Consider the following 10,967-nt stretch of genomic DNA (forward strand, 5'->3'; position numbering starts at 1 on the left):
TGCCCGGCATCGATCCAAAGATTGTGCAACATGACCTACCAACATATCCGGAGGCTCGCCCAGTCAAGCAGAAGTTAAGAAGGATGCGGTCGGAATGGAGTGAGAAGATCAGGGAAGAAGTCATCAAACAATAGAAAAGAAAGGCGGGAAGGTCAGAATGTGTGTGGATTTCCGTGACCTAAACAGGGTTAGCCCGAAGGATGATTTTTCGTTACCCCACATTGACATTTTGGTAGACAACACTTCAAGCCATGCTCTACTGTCCTTCATGGATGGTTTCTCAGGATATAACCAAATTAGTATGTGCCCGAAGGACAGGGAGAAAACTACCTTCACCACACCCTGGGGCACATTTTGTTACAAAGTAATGCCTTTTGGGTTGAAAAATGCTGGGGCAACATATCAAAGAGCGGCCATGGCTATCCTACACGACATGATACATAAAGAAGTAGAGGTATATGTCGATGATATGATAGTCAAATCTGTTGATCGACAAGGCCATTTTGTAGCCCTCAGAAAGTTTTTTGAAAGAATCAAAGAATACAAGCTAAGGCTGAACCCACAGAAGTGTGTGTTTGGGGCCAAAGCAGGAAAATTACTGGGGTTTCTTATCAGCGAAAGAGGGATAGAAGTGGACCCCGACAAGATAAAAGCCATCACGAAAATGCCACCACCCCAAACAAAAAAAGAGGTACGAGGGTTTTTGGGCCGCATCTAGTACATCAGGAGATTCATATCCCGGTTGACATCTACTTGTGAACCTATCTTCAAACTCCTAAGGAAGAAAGAGCCAAAAGAATGGAATGAGAAATGTCAAGATGCCTTTATGAAAATCAAAGAGTATCTACTTTCTCCTCCTATACTTGTCCCTCTAGTGTGCGGTGAACCTTTGCTCCTATATTTGTCAGTAGGAGAAACAGCGGTCGGATCAATGATGGCCCAAGTTGGCAAGACGGATGGAGGAGAGCATGCAATCTACTATGTAAGCAGGAAATTCCTCGAGTATGAAACTCGATATGCTCCAGTAGAAAAGACATGTACATCTCTGGTTTGAGTAACTAAGCGCCTGAGGCACTACATGGTGTCACATCCCATCAGGTTGATCTCTCGAATGGATCCAATTAAGTACCTCTTCGAGAAACCAGCATTGACAGGGAGAATGGCTAGGTTGTTGTTGTTATTATCAGAATTTGACATAACTTATGTCAGTCAAAAGTCTGTGAAAGGGCGGGCAATCTCCGACCATCTAGCAGCATTTTCCTTAGAGGATGATTCCCGAGCAACAGAGGACCTCTTCCCAGATGAAGATTTGCACTCCATAGAAGTCGAACCAACTAGAGGGTGGCAATAGTACTTTGATGGAGCCGCCAATCAAAAAGGATTTGGCACAGGGGTATTATTGATAACTCCAGAGGATTTTTACTTGCTAATGGCCTTTAGATTGGAATTTAGTTGTACCAATAACATAGTAGAGTATGAAGCTTGTGCTATTAGATTAGAAATGGCTCTGTCTGTAGGGGTTGACAAAATTAGAGTTTACGGAGATTCCTCTGTTGTGATCTATCAAACACAAGGAAAGTGGAAGACTAAGGATGAGAAGCTGAAGCCCTACCAAGTTTATCAGGAACAACTGACGCAATGCTTCAAGGAAGTTTCTTTTGAGTATCTGCCCAGGGATAGCAATCGGTTTGCCGATGCTTTAGCCACTTTGGCGTCCATGGTAGAATGTGATACTCGGGATAAGATCCAACCCTTCCTAATAGAAAGAAGGACCCGCCCAGCATATGGAGAACCAGTCAATACACTCACCGAGGATGGAAGGCCTTGGTATGCTCCAGTGGTTGACTACATCAAGGAAAGAAGGTACCCTGAAGAGTTCTCAGAAAGAGAGAAGAGGCATTTGCAAAAATATGCTACTCAATTCATCCTCCAAGGAAACTTGTTGTATAAGAGGTCTTATGATGGTATCCAACTATTATGTGTAGATGAGGATCAGGCTCAAATCATTATGGAAGAAATCCATCAAGGAATATGTGGACCACACATGAATGCAAGGATGCTAGCCAAGAAAATTCTCAGGATGGGATACTATTGGGTCACTATGGAAGCTGAGTGTGCTACCTTTGTAAGGCGATGTCATAAATGCCAAATATTTGCCAACATCATTCATATTCCTCCGACAGAGTTGCACTCATTAAATGCCCCTTGGCCATTTTCTACCTGGGGAATTGATGTAGTTGGTAAAATAACTCCAAAGGCTTCAAATGGACATCAATTCGTGTTAGTCGCCATCGACTATTTCATAAAATGGGTGGAGGCTCAATCTTATGCAGTTCTAATTTCCGCCAAGGTGGCAAAGTTCATAAAAGAGAATCTCATCCGCAGATACGGTGTGCCACAACAGTTGATTTTAGATCAAGGCCTGCATTTCAAGGGAAAAGTGGAAGAACTCTATAACCAATTTGGCATTAAGAGGCATAAGTCTACTACTTACTGGCCACAGACTAATGGATCAGTAGAAGCAGCCAACAAAAATATGAAGGTCATATTGCAAAAGATGGCAGACACACACAATGACTGGGCAGAGAAACTTCCACTAACCTTATGGGCATATCGGACATCCATCCGAACCTCTACCGGAGCTATGCCGTATTCTCTGGTATATGGGACAGAAGGTGTATTGCCGAGAGAAATTTAAGTCCCTTCTCTTCGAATCTTACTCGATAGTCAATTTCTAGAAGGGGAATGGGTAAGGGCTAGATACAAAGTGCTCAATCTCTTGGATGAGAAAAGGATGAAGGCCATGGATAATCTCAAGAAATATCAGTAAAGAATGGCTAGGGCATTCAATAAGGGTGTCCGCACTCGAAGCATTGAAGAAGGAGATTTGGTCCTTAGAGAGCAGCGAGCTCCAATCCACGACCCAAGAGGAAAGTTCTAACCCAATTGGAGTGGACCCTACAAAGTCAAGACCATATTGCCAGGACAGGCAGTCCAACTCTCTGATCTTAACGGAGAAGATCTTCAAGGTCTGGTCAATATAGACCAGCTAAAGAAGTATTTTGTCTGAGATATGCAAAGCAATTTGAACTGCGTTCGACCTGATTCCTCCAAAGGGATACGTAGGCAACTCAATGTATTCGTGTATGGTTTAAAAAAAAAAAAAAAAAAAAAAGAGAAAGAGGGCATTGTATTGGTTTCCTCCCATAAATTCCGCCAGCCGGCGTCCCTTGCACATATGAGTAAATCTCACCATTTAGCCTTCTATTCCTTGACCTAGCTTAGGAGTAAAGTCATCTAGAGCTGGTTATTAACAAAGGATTTATTCATTTTGTGTCGCAAAATGCTAACCCAATCCTTGATGCAGGTAGTATGAGGGGACCAAAGAAAGAAGGACTCGACGAACAGTTGCACCAGTGGACTCTCCGGATGAATGTGGACAAGCCTACACTTCTAGAGGATCACCATCTAATAGTATTGGGAAGAATCGGTTGCTTCAAGCTCCATCATGACTTACTGAGGGAAGTGTCGAAGTGCTGAAACCCCTAATTGCATGCGTTTCACTTCAAAAAAGTCTGGCTGGCTCCGACCATTGAAGAATTCCGGGCTTGCATGATGTCAGCCCCTCGAGGAAAGTTGTTCCTCCCAACTATGAAGAAAGATTAGCTTTTTAAAAATTTGGGAGATTTCTTTGCCATGAATAAGAAGGAGTTAAAGCAAGTTCTCAATTATGACAAGGTGGATGCATTGAAAGTTGTAAAGATCTTCAACAACAATGGATTTGAAGAAGAAAGACAGATCCGACGCAGAAAGTGGGCGTACTTATTCTGTATGATTGGGAGGTACTTATTAGCATCTCCGGGAAAAAGGCATGTCTCCAATAATTGCAGAAGTGGTTAGGCAAATTGAAGAAGGATGCGACATCGCTCCTACCATTTTAGCAGAAACATTCAAAGGGTTTGATACCATGAGTCAGTCTCAGAAATACGAAACAGACTTCCTTCATGGATCTTCGGCGGTGTTCCAAATGTGGTTGATGGAAAAACTAAAATTGGTAACACCAATTCCGTGTCCTCACCTCCGACCTATGCATTATCAAATAAAAAGGGAAAAGTCAGAATTCCACAAGGTCCAAGATTGGAAGAAATATTTGGAAGAGAAAGATGTCCAAGAAATCCAATGGAACTGCCCTTGGATGAAGGCCGAGATAGAAAAACTAGAAATAACAGGGTACAATTATGTAAGATTCATGGGTTTAACTCACACCAGTTTTTATATCCCTTAGTATCTCCGAGGCAGGAATAACCTAAGATGGAGAATTTTAGAACTCTAGAGATGTGACACAAGAAGTGGTGATTCTGTTATCCGAAAGATGTTACAAATAAGTGATATCAATTTGATGTTCCTATCTTTACTTGTTTGTTTGTCTGTCCTTTCTCATGTAATGAAACCATTTACCAATGGAATTTGTGCTTCTAAAGAAAGGGATGGACTCTCATGTGCATTTCAAAGAAAGAAATATCCAATGAATTCATAAAAAAAAAAATTTTGATTAAGTGTACAAAAAAAAAGAAAAGAAAAGAAAAGTATACATAAAAATTGCACCAGTATCCATACAAAAAAATAATATAAACAAAAAAAAAAAAGGGAAGGAGAGTAAATGTACATAGCTGTAACAACACTTCCAAAAAGAAAAAAAAAGAGAAGAAAAAAGAACAAAATAAAAAAGAAGAGGAGCGGTCATGACTCAGGGGAGTAATCGTCAACATCCAAGCCTTCCCCCTCTCCGCTCTGGGACGCCATCAGGGCATCGCTCTAGACCTCAGCCCGCGTAAGGTTAAGCTGCAGCTGCTCATTTGCAAGCCTCAGTCTCTCAATCTCTCTCTTGCAATGGTCAAGCTCAACCCTCTAAAAAAAAGAAAGAGAGAGAGAGGAAAATCAAAAGATAAGCATGAATAAAAAAAAAATGGAAATAAAATGAAATAAAAAAAGAGGGGGAGAAAGAGACGAAGCATTACCATCCTATGGCCTACGTCTACATACGAGATGATAGTTTCATCCATGCTCGCCATCATGTGCCTCATGTCGGCGTATCGGCTCGCATCCACCTAAACATGACAATCATCCAAGATGTCAAGAATTTGAAAAATAACGGATGAAGTTAGGAAAGTTGGATGTGCTTATCCCATCATAAGGAAGAGGGAGGCCTAGGTCCGTGTCTGCAGCCCGAGGAGGTGGTAAGATGACCTCAACCATCCTAGGCTCGTGGTGGCGAATAAACCACGAACAATACCCTAGAATGTGGTCATCTGGACTAGCAATCCGCAGGGCTGGAACCTCTCTAGAAGGCCCAACACCTGACTCCACCTCCCCTACTCGGCAGGCGCGAGAAGAGCTCCCACCACCATAGACCCCTGGAATCATGGGGTGACTTGGAAACTATCAAAAAAAGAAACAAATCAGGATAAAAGCTAGCTTAACAATCTGAGGAGAAGAGGGAAAAATGGAGAAAATCTCACCTAAGGCCCCTTGCAGGTGAGGGGGACGCAGACTGTCTCTCGGAGAAGGAAGTCGGTATAGTCCGTCTGGGCTAGCACCAGCGCAGTCGCAGGCTCACCAACCCTCCAGTGCTCAATCTCATCCCGATCCATCAAGGCTGGTTGATGGACCTGAGCAGGAGGAGGGCATGGCACCAAGCGAGCCTCAGACCACTGCAGGGACACTTGCTCTCCCAAGTAAAAGGTAAACCCCTATGGGCCCTCGAAGAGGACCCTACGAGTGGAGAGAGTTAAGGCCCTGTCAAACAGGTCCGGCTCTAAAATCATCTCCCCCAAATAAGGGCCGAGAGAAGCCTGTCAAGTGAGAGTCAGGATTAATACAAAAAAAAAGAGAGAGAGAAAGAGAAGAAAAGAGAAAATAAGATAAAAAACCACTTTAGATTCACCTCGGTAAGCTGCAGCTCATTCAGCAAGCCGCGAATGGACCCAAGGTCCTTATGGCAACCGCTCCTGAGCAAATGGGACTTACGCCATCGCGTAGTCCGAGGAAAGGTGGTTCTGGGGTCATCCCCAGGTCTGAAAGTGGGGATCCAGAACCGAAGGATCTCATAGCTCCACGTCTGTAATAGATAATCATAAATGAGCTCAAATAAATAAGAATGAGATAAAAATAAAAAAGGGAAAGAGAGAAAGGTAAAGTTGAGAGAACTAACCCATAGGACGTAGCAGCATCCGATCAGGTTCGACGACCCCACAACCAGATAGTCTAGCATATCTAGGAAGTAGACGTATGCCGAACTCCCCCAATCGTAGCCCGTGGCCACGTCAAAGTGCTCAAAGAAGCGAACATATGCCACATCGACTGTCACCGTGCCCATCATATCCCTGAAGATCACCTCCGACAGCAAGAAGAGGAGGAAGCATCGAGCCTGCTGTTCCTGAAGGACGGACGACGACTGGTCTGTAACGACCCTCTCATCCCAGGTACCCCTCAGGACCGACGCGGGGATCTCTCTCCCTATAACGGCAATCCCCAACTGCTGCCTGTAATACTCCAGGCGCTCTGATGGCTCCGTCGAGGCTATAACCCACTCCTCCGGAGTCAGTGTCACGGGTATCCCACCAAAGGGTAATCCCGTGATCATGTAGAAATCTAGGGGGGTGACCGTCGCCTCACCAAAGAGAAGGTGAAACGTATGGGTGCTTGGCCACCACCTCTCTATCAGAGCCCTCGCAGTCAGGTTGTCCAACTCGCGGGCTAGAGATGAGGCGATGTGTCCCAACCCGGTCCGAACCAACCGTGACTGTACAGCCGGGCAGAGTATGCGGTACCACTTTGAAACAGCCTCCAGCCCACAATACTTCTTGGGCGAAGGAAGGGGGCTGCCTTGCAAAGAAAAATAAGGCAAATGGTTAGCCAAAATAATTGGGACAACAATTAAATAAATAGTAAAAAAAAAAGAGAGAGAGGGAGAGACTGTAAAAAGGGGGCATTACCTCGATTTACGTGTCAAAAGATACTTAGGGTAGTGTTTGATGGCCTTGCTTTGATTTGCATGCCACTAGGTGCCTAGGATGGTATCTAGAGGTGTTATCTAGGTTTGCATGCCAAAAGACACTTAGGGTAGTGTTTGATGGCATCGCTTTGATTTGCATGCCTCTAGGTACCTAGGATGGTATCTAGAGGCGTTACCTCGATTTGCATGCCAAAAGATACTTAGGGAAGTGTCTGATGGCCTTGCTTTGATTTACGTGCCACTAGGTGCCTAGGGTGGTATCTAGGGGTGTTACCTAGATTTGCGTGCCAAAAGACACTTAGGGTGGTGTTGGATGGCATCGCTTTGATTTACGTGCCACTAGGTGCCTAGGGTGGTATCTAGAGGCGTTACCTTGATTTACATGCCAAAAGATACTTAGGGTGGTATCTAATGGCCTTGCTTTGATTTATGTGCCATTAGGTGCCTAGGGTGATTTCTAGAGGCATCACCTAGATTTGCGTGCCAAAAGATACTTAGGGTGGTGTTTGATGGCCTTTGCTTAGATTCGCGTGCCACTAGGTGCCTATGATGGTATCTAGAGGCGTTACCTAGATTGGCGTGCTAAAAGACACTTAGGGAAGTGTCTAATGGCCTCGCTTTGATTTACGTGCCACTAGGTGCCTAGGATGGTATCTAGAGGCGTTACCTAGGTTTGCATGCCATTAGGTGCTTGAGGCAGAATCTAGGGACATTACCTCAAATCTATGCGGTGAGGTATGAAGCTAATATAAATAAAATGCATAAATTGAAAGGGAAAGAGTAAGAGTACTGACCTAGGCCCATATGGAGCGGCAACCATGGCGGGCAGTGCCAGCTAAGGTAACCCCTGAAGGATACCATGCAGCTCATGCATCACGAGCGGTAGTACCGAGCAGTGGCTCCTGGTTAGACTGGCGTCCTCGGCAGCGGAAAGACATGATGTGAGTGAGTAAAAAGGAGTGAAGTCAAAAATAAAAAACAGCAGAGCTTCGCAGCAGAAATGAGAGTGAAGAAATGAGGGAGGGAGCCCTCTATTTATAAACTCTCCATCGCGCCCATGGCACCGTGGAATTCTCCACGATCCCGTGGGACAGCGGCCCATGGCGCCATGAAGGTTCGCCCACGGAGCCTTGAAGTCTGGCACGGAGCCGTGCGGACCCCCACATGACGGCGTGGACCAAGAAAAAAAAGAAAATAAAAAAAAAAAGAAGAAAGAACATAAAAAAGAGAAGAAAAAAATATATATATAAATAAAAATTAAAAAAAATAATAATAATAATAATAAAAAGGGGAAAGAAGAAAAGAAAAAAAAATAATTAAAAAAAAAAAATTCCCAGTGAAATCCCTCAATACTGAATGCTTCGGTCGAGCAGTGCATTATCACCCTCCAAACTTGATGGTTTCGGTTGAGTGACACCTTATAACCATCCAAGTTTGACTTTCGGTCGAGTGGTGCCTTATCACCCTCCAAACTTGATGGTTTCGGTCGAGTGGCACCTTATAACCATCCAACTTTGACTTTCGATTGAGTGGTGCCTTATCACCCTCAAATTTAATCTTCGGGCCGAGTGGTGCCTTATCTAGACCTTCGACCAAGTAGTGCCTTATCACCCTCCAAACTTGATGGTTTCGGTCGAGTGGCACCTTATAACCATCCAAGTTTGACTTTCGGTTGAGTGGTGCCTTATCACCCTCAAATTTGATCTTCGGGCCGAGTGGTGCCTTATCTAGATCTTCGGTCGAGTGATGCCTTATCACCCTCCAAACTTGATGGTTTCGGTCGAGTTGCACCTTATAACCATCCAAGTTTGACTTTCGGTTGAGTGGTGCCTTATCACCCTCAAATTTGATCTTCGGGCCGAGTGGTGCCTTATTTAGATCTTCGGTTGAGTGGTGCCTTATCACCCTCAAAATTCTATCCCAGTGGAGTCCCTCATATTCGATCTTGTGGGCCGAGTGGTGCCTTACCCAGATCTTTGGTCGAGCTATGCCTTATCACCCTCAAAAATTGTTTGAGCAATGCTCACAAGATAAAGAGTTGGTTCTTCTGAGGTTTTCTTTTGAGGATTAGCGAAAGATTTCATCGCGATTAACCGCCTATTTTTAGCAACTCTACCGCCTTTGAGCAAAGCGTCAGCAGTACATCCTCTTGGTGACAAAATTAGTCGGTCTTTTGTCTCCACCCTTCGGCTGTTGGCACAGGCCTTGGCCAAAGAGGGGCAAACTGTAGACACTGATTTTTGTCACCCCCCTAATTGGCGATGATGACAACAGGACATGGACGATGGACGACGCACACTCCCTCCTTCTAGACCCAAGATACCTTACCCATAAGACCAAGAACCATGTTGATCACAAAATGGCCCAATTTAGGCCAAAAAATAAGAAAAAATGGTACTATGCCCCCACGGCGCCATGGACTCCTTCCCAAGGCGCCGTGGGGACATGTACCAGATTTCCACGGCGCCATGAGGGGGTGTGACATCAGCCTACTGATGTCACCCACGGTGCCGTGGAAAAGTCCCCCACGGCACCGTAGACATCTCCACGGTGCTGTGGAGGACTTATCTGGCCAGGAGAAAGAGGGGGTCCCTCCCAATAAATAAGAGGGTCCTCTCCCACATTTTCCAAGGAATTTTGGGTGGAGAGACCCTCCCCAAGTGATTCCTAGTCTCTTTTCCCCCCTTTTCACCCTCATTTCTCCTCCTCTCATGAGAGTGTGAGTGCTTGAAGTTTTCTTGTGGCGGACAGATCCTTCGATTGTCCCTCTAAGTATAGAGCGCTTTTGCTCCTTGGCATTGTTATCCCGTCTGTGCACGGATAACCATTAAAACTCCTTTATTATAGACATTATTCTGTCTATTTACCCCTCTCCAAATCACTTGAAAGAGTCATTACTCTGTCGAGAAAGAATTGGCGTCAGTCCATTCGTCTATCTCCCCTGAGCCAGGGGAATACAACCATACAGGTATAATTACTGCATTTTTGTTGATTCAATGTAGTCCTTCCATATTTCATCGTTTTAGTTCGCATTTTTCATATAGGTAATGTAGTTTATTATGCTTTAGTTCAATTCATAGCATCTGAATGTAGTTCATAATATCCCCCATCCCTGTAATAAAAGAGAGAGAACATTCGTCCTTATGTAGCATCTAACACAGAGAGATCGGCTTCGGCCGGGCGAGGTGGGTGCCTAACACCTTCCCACACTCATAACCTGACCCCTTACCTGAACCTTTGGTCCGACCATATGGAGTCAGGTAGCCCGATTCCGCTCACAACAGATAGGGCTACACTTAATAGGTCCTAGGCCCTAACCCTAGGTGGCGACTTCACATTACATTAGCATATTTTAATGCATGATCTCAATCCCCTATTTATCAATATTATACATTGACACTATTATCCATATCCATATACACACACACATATATCTCCCAAAATCCTATGTCGCCATATACCATAAGGGCTGAGGAACCCTCGTCCCGAGGACCACGGTACTTACAATAATCCATACCTCTCTTCCTCTTGTAGGTCCATTTATAGCTAATGGGTCTTACCCCTTGTGGCAGATCTTCAAGAGTCTAGACATGGTTAGAATACATGGAATCTATTCCATTGCGCATAGCTTCCTGCCATTTCACCGAGTCAACATCCTTAAGAGCCTCAGCATAAGTATAAGGATCTGTGTCTGAACAATCAGACACCATGTGGAATTCTTCCACCTTTTGATCTTCCTCAATGAGAAGGTTCAAACGAGTTGGTGGTTTGATAGACCTCCCACCCCGTCTAGGCTATTGAGGTTATTGCTCTACTGTGGGTATGTCAACTGAAATTTCTGTCAGTGCAGAGGGCACTTGGTCATTAGATACTTCTTTAATAACCACTGGATTTGATCTTGGTGAGATCATGTCATCCTCAAGAATTGTCGCATGCTTACTAACTATGACTT

This window comes from Telopea speciosissima, chromosome 11 (assembly GCF_018873765.1).
Source record: "Telopea speciosissima isolate NSW1024214 ecotype Mountain lineage chromosome 11, Tspe_v1, whole genome shotgun sequence".
Taxonomy (NCBI): Eukaryota; Viridiplantae; Streptophyta; class Magnoliopsida; order Proteales; family Proteaceae; genus Telopea; species Telopea speciosissima.